We start from the raw sequence: 14,646 nt of genomic DNA, 5'->3' as shown, positions 1-14,646 counted from the left end.
TCTAAATATGCTTTCGGTAAATATAGGTGGAATGTGCTTTATTTTGGTTAAAGCATCAATGTTAAAAAGTCATTTATTTTGCTGGGAAATAATAGAATATGTGATGGTAGAGTCATGAAATAATAAAATGTAAATGATTATTAATACTTTGTACAAATGAAGTAGTTCAAATAGTGTGGTCACATTTGACCATTTTGTGGCACAACACAATGCATGTGTTCAATTATTTTCTTGCAGTATCCGTGATTTTATTTTTAGCACTGGCGATTTTAGAAAATGATTTTTTTCCTTCATTCTAAGCACGTCCCACTGGCAAGTAATTTCCCTCTCCGCTCATGTCTTTTATGTTTGTAGTTCTGTTTTCCTTTATTTAAATAAAGCCTCTCAGTCAATCCACACAGCCTCCTATTTCCATAAGATTTCTCTTTCTGGTTTTAGCTCTGCGATTGAGCAGAGAGCAGGTATTTTCTTCTCTTGCAAACCACTGCAAGAATTTGAATTGTTTTCTCTGGAACACCGGAGGTTGAGGGGAGACCTGATAGAAGTGTAAAAAATTACGAGAGGCATTGAAGGCACAACTTCAAGGTGAAAGGGGCAAAGTTTAAAGGAGATGTGCGGGGCAGGTTTTTTTACATAAAGGGTGATGACTAGCTGAAATTCACTGCTGGGGATGGTGGTGGAGGCAGAAACGGTAATGCAGGGAATGGAGGGAAATGGATGATGTGCAAACAGCGGAGATTAGTTTATTATGACATTGTGTTTGGCACAGGTATTGTGGGTCGGGGGGCTGTTCTTGTGTTGTAGTGTTCTATGTTCCAAGGACGTACACAGTAGCAGCAGGGAGGTGCAAAGTAGGAACAAGGAGGTACACAATGGCAGCCAGCTCGTCTCCTGCATGTATTGGCAAGTTCCTAGCCTCTGCTATGAAACTCTCAGCACTCCCTGCCCATACCTCGAATGGAGGGAATTGGTGGATTGATTGATTGAATTGATTGAAAAATACCATATGGAAACAGACCCTTCCACCCACCGAGTCCATGGTGACCATTGATCTTGTTCAACTTCCATGTTATCCCACATTCGCAACCCCTCCCTACACACTAGGGGCAATTTACAGAGGGCCAATTAACCTACAAACCCGCACTTCTTTGGGATGTGGGAGAAAACCAACACGGTCACAGGGAGAATGTGCGTAATCCACACACAGACAACACCCAAGGGCAGGATCAAACTTGGGTCAATGGTGCTGTGAGGCAGGCGCTGTATCGGCAACTGTAATTGATTGTAATTCACAACTAAATGACCAATATTAATTGGCACAGGAGAAATCATTGTATCACTGATCTAACTCTGGAATGTCAGGCATGCTTGCCCTGCCTCGCACGAAAGGTAAATATTGTCATTGCAAACAAATGACATTTTGGCTTTTTTTCTTAACTGGAAAAGAGACTAGAGAGGTGAGGTGACCACTGTTTACAGGATTACAAGGGGTTGTACAATTCTATCATATAATCCAGTGGCACAGTGGTAGAGTTGTTCAGAGTTTGTACGTTCTCCCTGTGACTGCGTGGGTTTTCTCTGAGTGATCCGCTTTCCTCCCACATTCCAAAGACGTGCAGGTTTGTAAGTTAATTAGCTTCTGTAAATTGTCCCTAGTGTATAGGATATAATTAGTGAATGTAGATTGTTGGGTGGCGCAAACCTGATGGGCCAAAGGGCATGTTTCCATGCTGCATCTCTAAAACAAACCATGTGACCAAAATATATGGTCTGCGTTCAACCAGCATACATTCAACCCTGGAGAGAAGAAATGGGTGACTTGTCGGGTCGAAACCCTTCTGTCAGAAGAAGGATCTCGACCCGAAACGTCACAATTCCTTCTCTCCAGAGATGCTGCCTGTCCCGCTGAGTTACTCCAACTTTTTGTGTCTATCTTCGGTTTAAACCAGCATCTGCAGTTCCTTCTTATACATTCAAACCTACCATTTGATGGGAAATTAGGCAACCTCTGGATTGGATGAGAATGTGGGATAATATAGAACTAATGTGAATGTGTCGGAATAGATCTGATGGGCTGAAGGACTTGTTTCCATGCTATATCTCTAAACCAAAGAATATTTACGAGGATGTTGCCAGGACTCGATGGTCTGAGCTACTGTATTGGGAGTGGTTGAGCAAGCTGGGACTCATTCCTTGGAGTGCAGGAGGATGAAGGGTGGTCTTATAGAGGTGTACAAAATCATGAGAGGAATAGATCGGGTAAACGCACAAGGCCTCAAGCTCTGAGTAGGGCAATCAAGAACCAGAGGACAAAGGTTTAAGGTAAAGGGGGAAAGATTTAATAGGAACCTGAGGGGTAACTTTTTTACACAAAGGATAGTGGGTGTATGGAGTGAGCTGCCGGAAGAGGTAGTTGAGGCAGGTACTATCGTAACGTTTAAGAAACTTTTAGACATGTACATGGATAGGACAGGTTTAGAGGGACATGGGCCAAACGCAGGCTCGTGGGACTAGTATAGATGGGGCAAGGTTGATCAGTGTGGGCAAGTTGGGCCTGTTTTCACACTGATTGACTATAACTAAAACTATATTCTACACTCTGTATCTTCCCCTTTGCTCTAACTTTTGTATTTGAGTTTGACGATTGTATTATGTATGGTATATCTGATCTGCTTGGATAGCATGCCGAACAAAGCCTTTAACTGTACCTCATTACACATGACAATAATAAACCCAAATCTAAATTCACCCATCTCCCCTGGTGATACACTATACCCAGATCCTTAAAAAGTTGAAATCTATTGTAATGTGTTACTCCTAGGAATCTGTCAGTCCTCCACCCAGGAGTTTAATAGATGCTTTACATCTTGATCTTTTCAGCATAAAATAAGAATGTTGTCATCAACCCAGAAGCTAATGAACTGAAAACATTTCATCCTCACGCTGTGACTGTAAGATTGCTCCTGAGAGAAATGGATTTGCCTCTGTCATTACTGCAGTATTTAATTCCGCTGTAGCCTTGCTGAGTGTGTCCCAGTGGGAAATTATCTTTTCAGCTATTTATGTTCAGCTACTAAGCATTAAATATTCAACCCAGGAGCTTAATGTCCTTGCTACGTACCTTGAGATTTCTTAACTTTATAAAGTAGCTCAGCTGCTTGAGAGGAGAGAAACTGCATGGCACGCATCCCTTGCCTTTCCCCACCCCCATCTCCCTGGTCCCTACCCTTCCCATACCCACCCCATCTCACCTGGTTGGCACAGTGGTGCAGCTGGTAGAGTGTGCTGTATGCTCGGGTGCTATACATGTGTGGAATTTCACAATCTCCCTTTGACTGCGAGGGCTTCATCCAGGTGCTCGTGTTTTCTCTCATATCCCAAAGACTTACAGGTTTGTAGGTTAATTAGCCTCTGTTAATTGCCCCTTTTGTGTGGGGAGTGGATGTGAAAGTGCGATAACAAAGAACTCGTGTGAATGGGTGATCAATGATCGGCCTGAACTCAGCGGGTCGAAGGGCCTGTTTCCAAGCTGTATCTCTAAGCTAAACCTTGCCCTAGCACCCTACCTTGTGCATCTGGGGCAAGACTGAAAGTGAATTCAATGTATTTCTGATATTGCTCATTTAATCCTCTGGGATGGCAAGCCAAGAGAAATGACCTGCAAAAAGGAGCAGCACCGTGGCGTAGCGGTAGAGTTGGTGCCTTCCACCAAATGCTGCGCCAGATACCCTGGTTCGATCCTGACTACGGGTGCTGTCTGTACAGAGTTTGTACATTCTCCCCGTATTCTGCGTGGGTTTTCTCCGAGAACTTCGGTTTCCTCCCACACTCCAAAGGCGTACAGGTTTGTAGGTTAATTGGCTTGGTAAATATAAAAATTGGCCCTAGTGGGTGTAGGATAGTGTTAATGTGCGGGGATCGCTGGTCAGCGTGGTCCCGGTGGGCCGAAGGGCCTGTTTCTGTGCTTTATCTCTAAACTACCTTCTGAACCTTCTGAATTTTGTAGTCGGCAGGGCAGCTCTGCATATCGCCAACTTGGACAATTTTACATTTTTATCAAGCCAATTAACCTACAAACCTGTACGTCTTTGGATTGTGGGAGGAAACCGAAGATCTCGGAGAAAACCCACGGAGAGAACGTACAAACTCCATACAGACAGCACCCATAGTCGGGATCGAACCCGGGTCTCTACCGCTGCGCCACCTTGTCTGCTAAAGACCCGAGTTCTATCTTGACCAGGGGTTCTGTCTGTACGGAGTTTGTATGTTCTCCCCCCATGACTGATTCAGATTCAGATTCAGATTCAATTTTAATCTGAGTGAGTTTTCTGCGGTTTCCTCCCACATACTAAAGTCTGTAGGTTAAGTGGCTTTGGTAAAAATTGTAAATTATCCCTAGTGTGTAGGATAACGCTGATGTATGGGGTGATCGCTGGTCAGCACGGACTCGGTGGGCCGAAGATCCTGTTTCCTTGCTATATCTCCAAAGTTTAATGTAAAGTCTGTCTAAAGACTGATAGGCTGGCCGCTTGTTCAGGAGTAGAGAAAGTGTTGCCCTTCCCAGAGACACACCCTGGCCATATAAAGGTGCCTGTAAGAGGGAAAGGAGAAGTGGGGCTGTGGCTGACAGGAAGGTTAGTGAGTGGGCGTGAGGTGGGCTGTCTGTAGTGGTGTTAGTCGCTGTGCTGCGATTGCTCAGAAGCTGGGTTGGTCTGGGCAGGGCTTGTTGGTATTTGTGATTTGCGTCAACAATCAAACTGCCCTCTAGTATCTGGAAGTGCAGCTTCCCAGACTTTCTGGAGCCTTCTATTGCTAGCATTTCCGACGGCACAGGAATGTTGCTGAAGTTTCAGCCTGGTTTGCAATTCTTTGACCGCTCCCTCTCAGCGGTCCCTCGGGGCTGAGGAGTGGGCTGTCTCCACCCCAGGTCAGAGCAGGGGAAGGTGCCACTGTGGGAAGTCCTTCAGTGTGGGGAAGCACCGACCGGTTACTGCACAAGATTGGCAGAGCGTGGCTGGGTCCACTGACAAGGAGGTGGAGTGGGGCTAGAGGCTGCAATCCGTGTGTGCACACACACACACATGCATAAACACACATGCATGCAGCCACATACAAACACACATGCACACAAGTATGCAGCCATATACAAACACACATTCATGCATCCACATACAAACACAAGCACATGCAGCCACATACAAACACACGCACACGTGCATGCAGCCACATACACACACACATGCAACCACATGCACACAATCACACACACTCTTGCAGACCCACACTCTCACACAGACGCATAAACACATCTGCAAACACATGCACATACAAATATATACACATACAAAGCATTCAGATAACATATATGTAAATGTTAACAGACAACCACATATACACATATCCGTGCGCTGACAAACACACTAACATACACACCCACACATAAACACTCGAATACGGGCACGTAACACATACAAGGCACACACAAAAATAAACACTGTGTGCACATGAACACACACAAACATGCAAACACTTGCACAAGCAGATGCACATTAACATGCACACCCACAAACAAATGTACACATAAGCACACATACTTATATGCACTTGTGCACATACAATGCATATATACAATCAAATACATACAATGCATACATACAAATACATTATTTCACATACATTCTCAGATTCAGTCATTGGTTTATTCTGCGCATTCTCAGAGACAGAGGTCGAAGCCATTGTTTTGTCTCACCAAAGTACAAAAAACTACACTCGACCAGCTCAGTCGGGTCACATATCCGCCTGTCAGGAAGTCATTTCCTTTCTTGATCAGTCTCCTGGCCGGCTGCCAATGAAACTGACAACCTGGCCATGGGCAGGAACAGCAGCAGCCAGCTGTTGAAGGGGACAGTCCCTGGTGCTCAGGAGGAGCAACTGGAAGTGTGACAGAGCTTGGCTGGGAGTGGGAAGAGGGAGAACTGTCCCTCGACTTTCCTGTGGACTATGAGCAGCAGTCCATCACTGGGCGGCACAGTGGTATAGCTGTAAGTTGCTGCCTAAAAGCATCAGAGATCCGGTTTCAATCCTGACCACGGGTGCCGTCTGTATCAAATTTGTATGTTCTCCCAGTGACCACGTGGGTTTTCTCTGGGTGCTCCAGTTTCCTCCCACTTTCGAAAGAGGTACAAGTTTGTCAGTTAATTGGCTTCGCTAAATTGCCCCTAGTGTGTGTCGAATAGAACTAGTGTACAAGGTGATTGTTGGTCAGCATGGACACGATGGGCCGAATGGCCTATTTCCACGTTGTATCTCTAAACTAAACTAAACCTCCTGGTCCACCGGATGGGTCAGCTGCCATTTTTCTTTCACTGCTAAGTTTCATAGAACATAGAATTGTACGGCACTTATTGTTTGGGCCAAACATGATGCCAAGTTAAACTGATCTCATCCGCCTGTACATGATCCATATCCCTCCATTGCCTGCACTTCCATGTGTCTATATAATAGCCTCTTAAACGCCACTATCGTATTAGCCTCCACTACCACCCCAGACAATGAGCTCCAGGCACACACCACTCTCTATGTTCAAAACGTGTCCCACACATCTCCTTTAAACTTTGCCAACCTCCAGAAAGTCACAGTGTTGAATCAGGCTTCAAGTCTGAAGAAGGGTCTCAACCTGAAATGTCACCCATTCCCTCTCTCCAAAAGACGGTATGGTAGCACAGCGGTAGATATGCTGCCTTTACAGCTCCAGAGGCCCGGTTTCGATCCTGCTATGGGTGCTATCTGTAGGGAGTTGGTACCTTCTCCCCGTGACCTACGTGGGTTTTTTTCCAAGTTCTCCGGTTTCCACACTGCAAAGACGTACAGGTCTGTAAGTTTATTCGCTGGTATAATTGTAAATTGTCCCTAGTGTATAGGATAATGTAAGTGTGTGGGGATCGCTGGTCGGTGCAGACTCGGTGGGCCAAAGGGCCTGTTTCCGTGCAGTATCTCTAAAACTGAAACTAAAGATGCTGCCTGTCCTGCTGAGTTATTTCAGCATTTTGTGTCTATTTCCAGTAACACCTTGTGGCCAATTTAAATATGTTTTAAAGATACAGCATGGAAACAGGCCATTTGGCCCACCAGATTCACGTCGACCGTTGATCACCCATTTGCACTAGTTCCAAAAAAAGAAACGAAGTGCTGGAGTAACTCAATGGGTCAGGTAGCCTCTCTGGAGAACATGGATAGGTGATGTTTCAGGCCTGGACCCTTCTTCAGATAACACTATTTCTATGTTATCCCACTTCCTCATCCACTCCTTAAGCACTAGGAGCAATTTACAAAGGACTAATTAACCTACAAACCCCCACGTCTTTAGGATGTGGGAGGAAACCAGAGCACCCGGAAGATACTCGTGCAGTCACAGGAAGAACGTGGGAACTCCGCACAGACAACAAGATCAGGATTGAACCCGTGTCTTTGGCACTATAGGGCAGCGGCTCTATTTCATTGCACCACTTCCCCACAGCATCCATCACCATTAAAAACATGGTGACAGCATTCCAGACACAATGAAGATACATTCTCCATGGTTATGTCCCCAACTCCTTCCTCTCCCATTCTACTAGAACCCTCTTCAGCCCATCTCGGTGGGATATAGGGGTGGGGGAGGAGAGGAGATGGTGTTCTCTGTATGCTATCAAACTACCATCCCTCAGAGAGAGGTAGACGGAGGACATGAGTGAGAAGAGGATGATTAAGGACGGATCAAGTGTGGGTGGAAAAAGCCAGCAGAATATACTCGTGCTGTTCAGTTCTGCCCTACAGCCTCTATCACAGATCCAGCTTGTCACTGTGAACCGTGTTTATTTTTGGCGTGAGCCTTCATCAATTATGGAGAGATAGCGTCCTCTGACATCGCCTCCTGCTTCCTTGAAAGAGGAATTGAAAAACTGCCATGCCTGGGGTTTGAAAAGGCACACAGCTTTGATGCAGGAATTAGCACTGAGAGACGGCAATCGTGAGTGTTGCATTACCCATGAGACGGGAGTGGAGACACAAGCTCGCCACTGCTTATTAGTCTGTAATTTCCTGCATAATTATTGAGGCTGTAGGAGGCAGACAATATTGTCACTTCGGGACTGCATTAAAGACTGTAATAACAGGGATAAAAGCCCCGAAGCATTAACGGGATTCAGCCAACTTTAACCATTGCTGATCGCACTCCACCAATGGGTCAATAGTACTTTTCATTGATTCAATGATACTTTTGTTGTCACCTGTACCTAGGTACAGTGAAATTCAATTTTTTGCATGCTGTTCAGTAAAAAACAAGTCAAGAGTATTTAATTGTCACATATTGAAAATCATTTGGGCAGGTTCATGGATAGCGAAGGTGGAGAGGGATATGAGCCAAACACGAGCAGATGGGACTAGTGTAGATGGGGCATCTTGGTTGGCATGGGCAGGTTGGGCCGAAGGGCCTGTTTCCATGCTATGTGACTATGTCTCTATACCAAAAACGAAACAATTAAATTCTTGCAGCAGCATAACAGGCCTCTAAACACAGTCCTCAAAGATAGCACAATAAACAAAAAAGGGATTTCTTACTTTACATGGGGGCAATCAGAGTTAAGTACAAGGGCGGCACTGGGTTAGAGTTGCACGGTCGGCCTGGACTGGTATTGTTGTAAGTGTTGTTTATGACTGCTCCGCTGCTCCGTGTCACTGCAGGCTGCGTCTAATCTGTGCACTTGGAAGGTGCACTATCTAATTGAGTCCCAGGTTGCTGAAGGGCCTCCATTGGTATCACAATATTGACTGCACAAGCATGGTGCCATTCCCCACATTTTATTAGAACGGAGGGAATCGAGGTTAATGACATGGAGGTCAAATCTTAATCCAAACTATCAGGTGCACATTGCTCAGTATGGAATGTTAAATTCCAGCATCTGACCCAGAGTGGGTAAGTTCAGCTGGCAATGCTCGAATGTAGCCATGCATACTGACTAGCCTGGCTCATATCCCTCTAAACCTTTTCTATCCATGTAACTGTCCAAATGTCTTTTAAATGTTGTTATTGTATCTGCCTCGTTGGGCCAGCTCATTCCATGCACACACCACCATCTGTGTGAAAAGGATTCCCCTCAGATTAAATGTTGTCCCTCTCACCTTAAACCTATGTCCTTCATTTCTTGACTCCCTATCCTAGGTATAAGACTGTGCATTCACTTTATCTATTTCCCCCATGATCTTATACACCTCTGTAAGATCACCCCTCAGCATCCTGTGCTCCATGGAATGGTGTCCTCGCCTGCCCAACCTCTCCCTATAGCTCAAGCTCCCATGTCCTTGCAAAATCCTTGTAAATCTTCTCTGCAAGCTTTCCAGTTTAGCAACATATTTTCTACAGCAGGATGACCAAAACTAAACACAAAACTCCACGTTTGACCTCACCAACATCTTGTAGCTACATCTTGAACTGTAATGTAATGTCCAACTCATATCATCAATTCCAAATTCAGTGGCACAATGCTTAGTTTGGAATTTTAAATTCCAGGACATTTTAATTTAGTTTAGTTTATTGTCAAGTGTACTGAGGTACAGTGAAAAGCTTTTGTTGAGTGCTAATCAGCCAGCGGAGAGACAAAACATGATTACAATCGAGCCATTCACAGTGTACATATACATAATAAGGGAATAACGTTTAGTGCAAGGTAAAGCCAGTAAAGTCCGATCAAAGATAGTTCAAGGGTTCCCGATGAGGTAGATAATAGTAGATAAAAGGCTGGAATCTGATAGTCAAGGAAGGCAAAGAGTGGAACTAAATCAAGGAGGGATGGTGGTAGATGGGAACAACAGAGGGAAAGGAGGGATAAATAGTGGGCGGGAGGGATCCAGTGGAAGGAGTGTGTGGTGATGGGCAGATGGAGTAGGTGGGGGCAGGGTTATGTTAGTTGGCTGGGTAGGGGGATACTGTTCAAGGAAGGCTGAAGGGAGACTTGATAGAAGTATACAAAATTATGCTGGGCATTGAGAGGGTAGACAGTCAGAACCTTTTTTCCTAGGGTGGAAATGTCCAACACTAGAGGGCATAGCTTTAAGATGAGCGGAGGAAAGTTTAATGGAGATTTAATGGAAGGCAAGTTTTTGTGCACAAAGTGTATTGGGGGCCTAGAACACTTTGCCGGGGGTAGTGGGGGAGGCAAATATGATAGTGGTGTTTGAGAGGATTTTAAATAGGCACATAGAGGTGCAGGGAATAAAATGCTATGGATAATGCACAGGATGAAGGGCCCATTCCTGTGCTGTAGTGTTCTTTGTTCTACGTACGGAAGTGTGTGAGGACCAGATGGACAGGAGGAGAGAGAAAGGAACGGAGAGAGTTCAGATGGCTGGTCAGGTCGGTATAAACAGGGCAGGAGTCTCCAGCCATTGGTTAAGGCAGTAGGTGAATGAGCATTAGGAAATTTCTTCAAAAAGAAGGAAAATATTCTAGGTATTGGAGATCTGAAATAACACATGGAACACTAAACATAGTCAACAGGTCAGGCAACATCTGTCAAGAGAGAAATGGAGTTGCAAATTCATAATGTCATAGAATCATACAGCGCGGACGCGGGCCCTTCAGCCCAACATGTCTATGCCCAACAAGATGCCCCATTTACACTAGTGCCATCTGCCTGCATTAAGTCCATATCTCTTTTTGATAAAGATCGTAAACATTTCTACTACTATTCCTTGTTCCATGCAACTGCACAGAAAAATTTGCAGATCCCTCAGTCTCAATCAACTGCTCGAAATATAACGCTAGAGATCCAGTACAAAGGACGAAGTGCTGGTGGGACTCAGCGGGTCTGGCAGCATCTCCGAGTTTCTCCAGCACTTTGTGCTTTGCTCAAGATTCCAACATCTAGTGTCTTGCGTCACCATTGATCTAGTGTTCATTTCCTCTGCTTGAGGAATCAGCAGTGAGGAGCTGCCAGTTTAAAATTACCATAAGAAAAATGTTGGGCAAACTTTTTTAAGCAGAGAGTTATTAAAGAATGGAATGCTTTGCTACAGGGAGTGGCTGAGACAGGGATAATTACATCTATTAGAGGAAGAGTGAATAACATTTGAAGCCAGGGATGATGCCAGACAGAGTGAGGTCGTGTGTTCACATCTTTTCATTACAAATGTCAGCACCAATTTGATGAGTGAACAGCATCTGCTTGTCCCGTTGTCCCACAGTTGTAAACATGAAGCGAGTGCTTTAATGTATCACCACTATCATGTTTTAGCTGTCCTTCCCATGCCCTCTCTTTCCTTGTGTGTCCCCCCACTCTACATTTCTCCCACTATCTCCCTTCCCCTGTCCCCTTCCATCTATATCTCTCCCTCTGGCTTTACATTTCACTCATTTTACTGTATATCCTTATATGACACCCTTTTTGCTCATTATCAACTCTTCCCCAACCTATTTCTGTCTAACAATTGCCTGGCTTTATCCTCCCACTTCTTTTTCAGCTTCCTCCCCACCCCCCACTACAATCAGCCTGAAGAAGGGTCTCGACCCAAAACATCTGCCTGACCCACTGAGTTATTCCAGCACTCTGTGTTTACTCAAGATTCCAACATCTGCATTTCAAAGTTGAGGGAGAAGGTCTGAGAGGGACTATTACATGTATCCCACAAAAAGACCGGCATAGCTGTGGTGAATCTGTAAAATCCATTGCCACAGAAGGCTGTGGAGGCCGTCAATGGATATTTTAAAGGCGGAGATTGATATTGATTTGTGATTAGTGCGGGTGACGGGGGTTATGGAGAGAAGGCAAGAGGATGGGGTTGAGAGGGAAAGAAAGATCAGCCATGATTGAATGGCAGAGTGGACTTGATGGGCGAATGGCCTAATTCTGCTCCTATAACGTATGACAATAAACTAACCCGAGACAAGGTATTCCTTACCAGAGGAAAAATCCTAACCCCTTTTTTTGCTTCTCTTTCCTCCCCTGAGCTGTCTCCTTCAATTGCCCCTGAAAGAGAACTGAGACGAAACAGAGCAGTATATTCCCTGAGTCTGTAGCCATTCCTCCTATCTCCCACTTCCAGCAACTGTAGGACTTCAGCATGAACATCACTCATTCCTGTCTCAGTTCCATTACACAATGAACAGCTGTACTTCCAAAACAATAGAGTTCTTTCCTTTCAATAATTACATCAACTGTGCTGGCTAAAAATATCCGGCAACTGAAATATTCTGGGCAGATATGGAAACCACTTAGCCTACTGTTTTCCTTTGTGGGAAAATACACCACAATCTCCTTACGGCACCCATGTTTTCCATGAGTAATTCTTGACTTCTAACAACCTAACCTGGTAAAGAATTTGAGCAAAACATCTAGTGCTGTAGTAGCTCAACCGGTTAGGCAGCATCTGTGGAGGATACGGACAGACACATTTCAGGTTGGCATTCTTCTTCAGACTCAAATGAAAATTTTTGCTTGCATGCCAGGTGTTAACCTAGATCGATTATTTGAAAGTTGAAAGGATTAATATTCGACAACATGTTCTCTTTCCTGCATCATATTCCCCCAGCTCCTCCAGCCACAGAGGACTGGCTCCAGGTATTGGGAAAGGTACGCCTTTTATTCTGAGGCTTTGGCCTCTGGTCCTAGACTCTCACCAGTAGAAACATCCTCTCCACATCCATTCTAGTCAGGCCTTTCACTATTCGGTAACTTTTCGGTGCCCTCTCATCCTTCTAAATTCCAGCGAGTATAAGCATATATAAACCATGGTGCAATGAAATTCCTTGTTCGCATGGTGCTCACAGAGTAATTAGTAGTGATGAGCTACTATTACTATTTACTACGAAATAATATTTAGCGATGAGCTTATTCAGATTTAAGGTGTTGATAGCTGAGCTGTAGTCAATGAATAATGATATGGGTGTTATTACTGTCACAGTGATCCACAGTTGACCGTTGTGCAAGAGAGATTGTGTCCTCCATAGATCTATTGTTCCTCCACGCAAGAGATCCTGATTGTCTGAAAAACTGGCACAGATGATGGCCAGCACAAATCTTTCAAAGCACTTTATTATGGTCAATGTTAAAGCTGGATCATAGTTATTGAAACAGGTCTTTTTAATATTTTTTAAATTACAATCTTGCATAGAAATCAGTCTGAAGAAGGGTCCCAACCAGAAAAGTCACCTATCCATGTTCTCCTAAGGAGCTGCCTGACCTGCTGAGTTACTCCAACACAATAGACAATAGGTGCAGGAGTAGGCCATTCGGCCCCTCGAGCCAGCACCGCCATTCAATGTGATCATGGCTGATCATCGCCAATCAGTTCCTGCCTTCTTCCCATATCCCCTGACTCCGCTACTTTTAAGAGCCCTCTCTCTTGAAAGAGTCCAGAGAAACTGCCTCCACTGCCCTGAGACTTCGTGTCTTATTTTGTAAACCAGCATCTGCAGTTACTTGTTTGTCCCTGTGTGCATTCATTTATTCCACTGACACACCCTCCTTCCCACCCCACTCCATTTCACCTATTCCCTCCCTTCCTCTGGCTTTACATTGAACGCCTCATTCACCCCTCTTTTCTAAACTGCCACTCTTTTGTCTTCTTTCCATTATGTCACCTTCAGTCCCTGTTTGTATCCTTTTCATCCCTAGCCTTTGTCCACCCATATACAAATCCAAACCCCCCCTCACCAGTATCCATCTATAACTTGCCCTCTTGGTAGCACTCCCACCTTATCTCCAACTTTCTCTCCCCCACTAAATTCAGTCTGAAGAAGGGTCCCAACATGAAAGGTTGCCTATCCATGTTCTCCAGAGATGCTGCCTGACCCACTGATTTACTCCAGCACCTTGTACCCAACCCTCAAGAGTGCTTGCTCTTGCCCCCTCTTCATGGTTTTGCCTTACAGGCCAAAACTGTCCATTTGGCCTGCATTGTAAGGAAAGTAAACACCTATTAATTACGCTGTTCTGTTGTTTTTAAGAACCTATGTGCCTCCACTCTTGTATCCTTATTAATATCACACCCTTAACGCCAACAAATATCAGAAGCTGAACGAGCCGTGTTTGAACCTACAGCCGAATGTCTGCACAGATCAATGTTTAGCTAGTTACTTCTATGCATCATGAATTACACATTGTGTCCCAGTCACGTAGCGAAGGCCTGTTTGATGAATGAGACCAAAAAAAATCGATGCTCATGTAATGAAAAAGCAGCAAGTGGCAAAACCAATTGTAAAAGCCTTGCCAACATTTAGGCCATTTAATACAGTAAAGGAACAGATTAAAAAAAATAGAAGACAGAAATACCAGGTAATGTAATACATGAAAGACTACCCATTAAAGTAAATTGAAACAAAAAAAGAGCCAGAACATATTAATGTGAAATTCTAACACCCAGGAGTTTAAGCATTTTATCTTAGATACATTAAGATGTCAGACAAACTCATTTAACACAAATGCATGAAGCACTCGCAAACTACTCTGCACAACAGAATTTCAAGGTCAACGTGTTGTTCTTTACAGCATTCATTATGGGGAAACAGTTTGTCTCATCTGTGCATTCTTCCCACAGGGCAAATCTTTAAATTTGAATCAAGAGAATAAATTGGTTCTACCTTTGAAATCATAAGTACAAAGCAAAATAAGT

This window comes from Leucoraja erinacea, chromosome 8, assembly GCF_028641065.1.
Source record: "Leucoraja erinacea ecotype New England chromosome 8, Leri_hhj_1, whole genome shotgun sequence".
NCBI classification, from domain to species: Eukaryota; Metazoa; Chordata; class Chondrichthyes; order Rajiformes; family Rajidae; genus Leucoraja; species Leucoraja erinaceus.
This window is presented reverse-complemented; position numbering follows the sequence as displayed.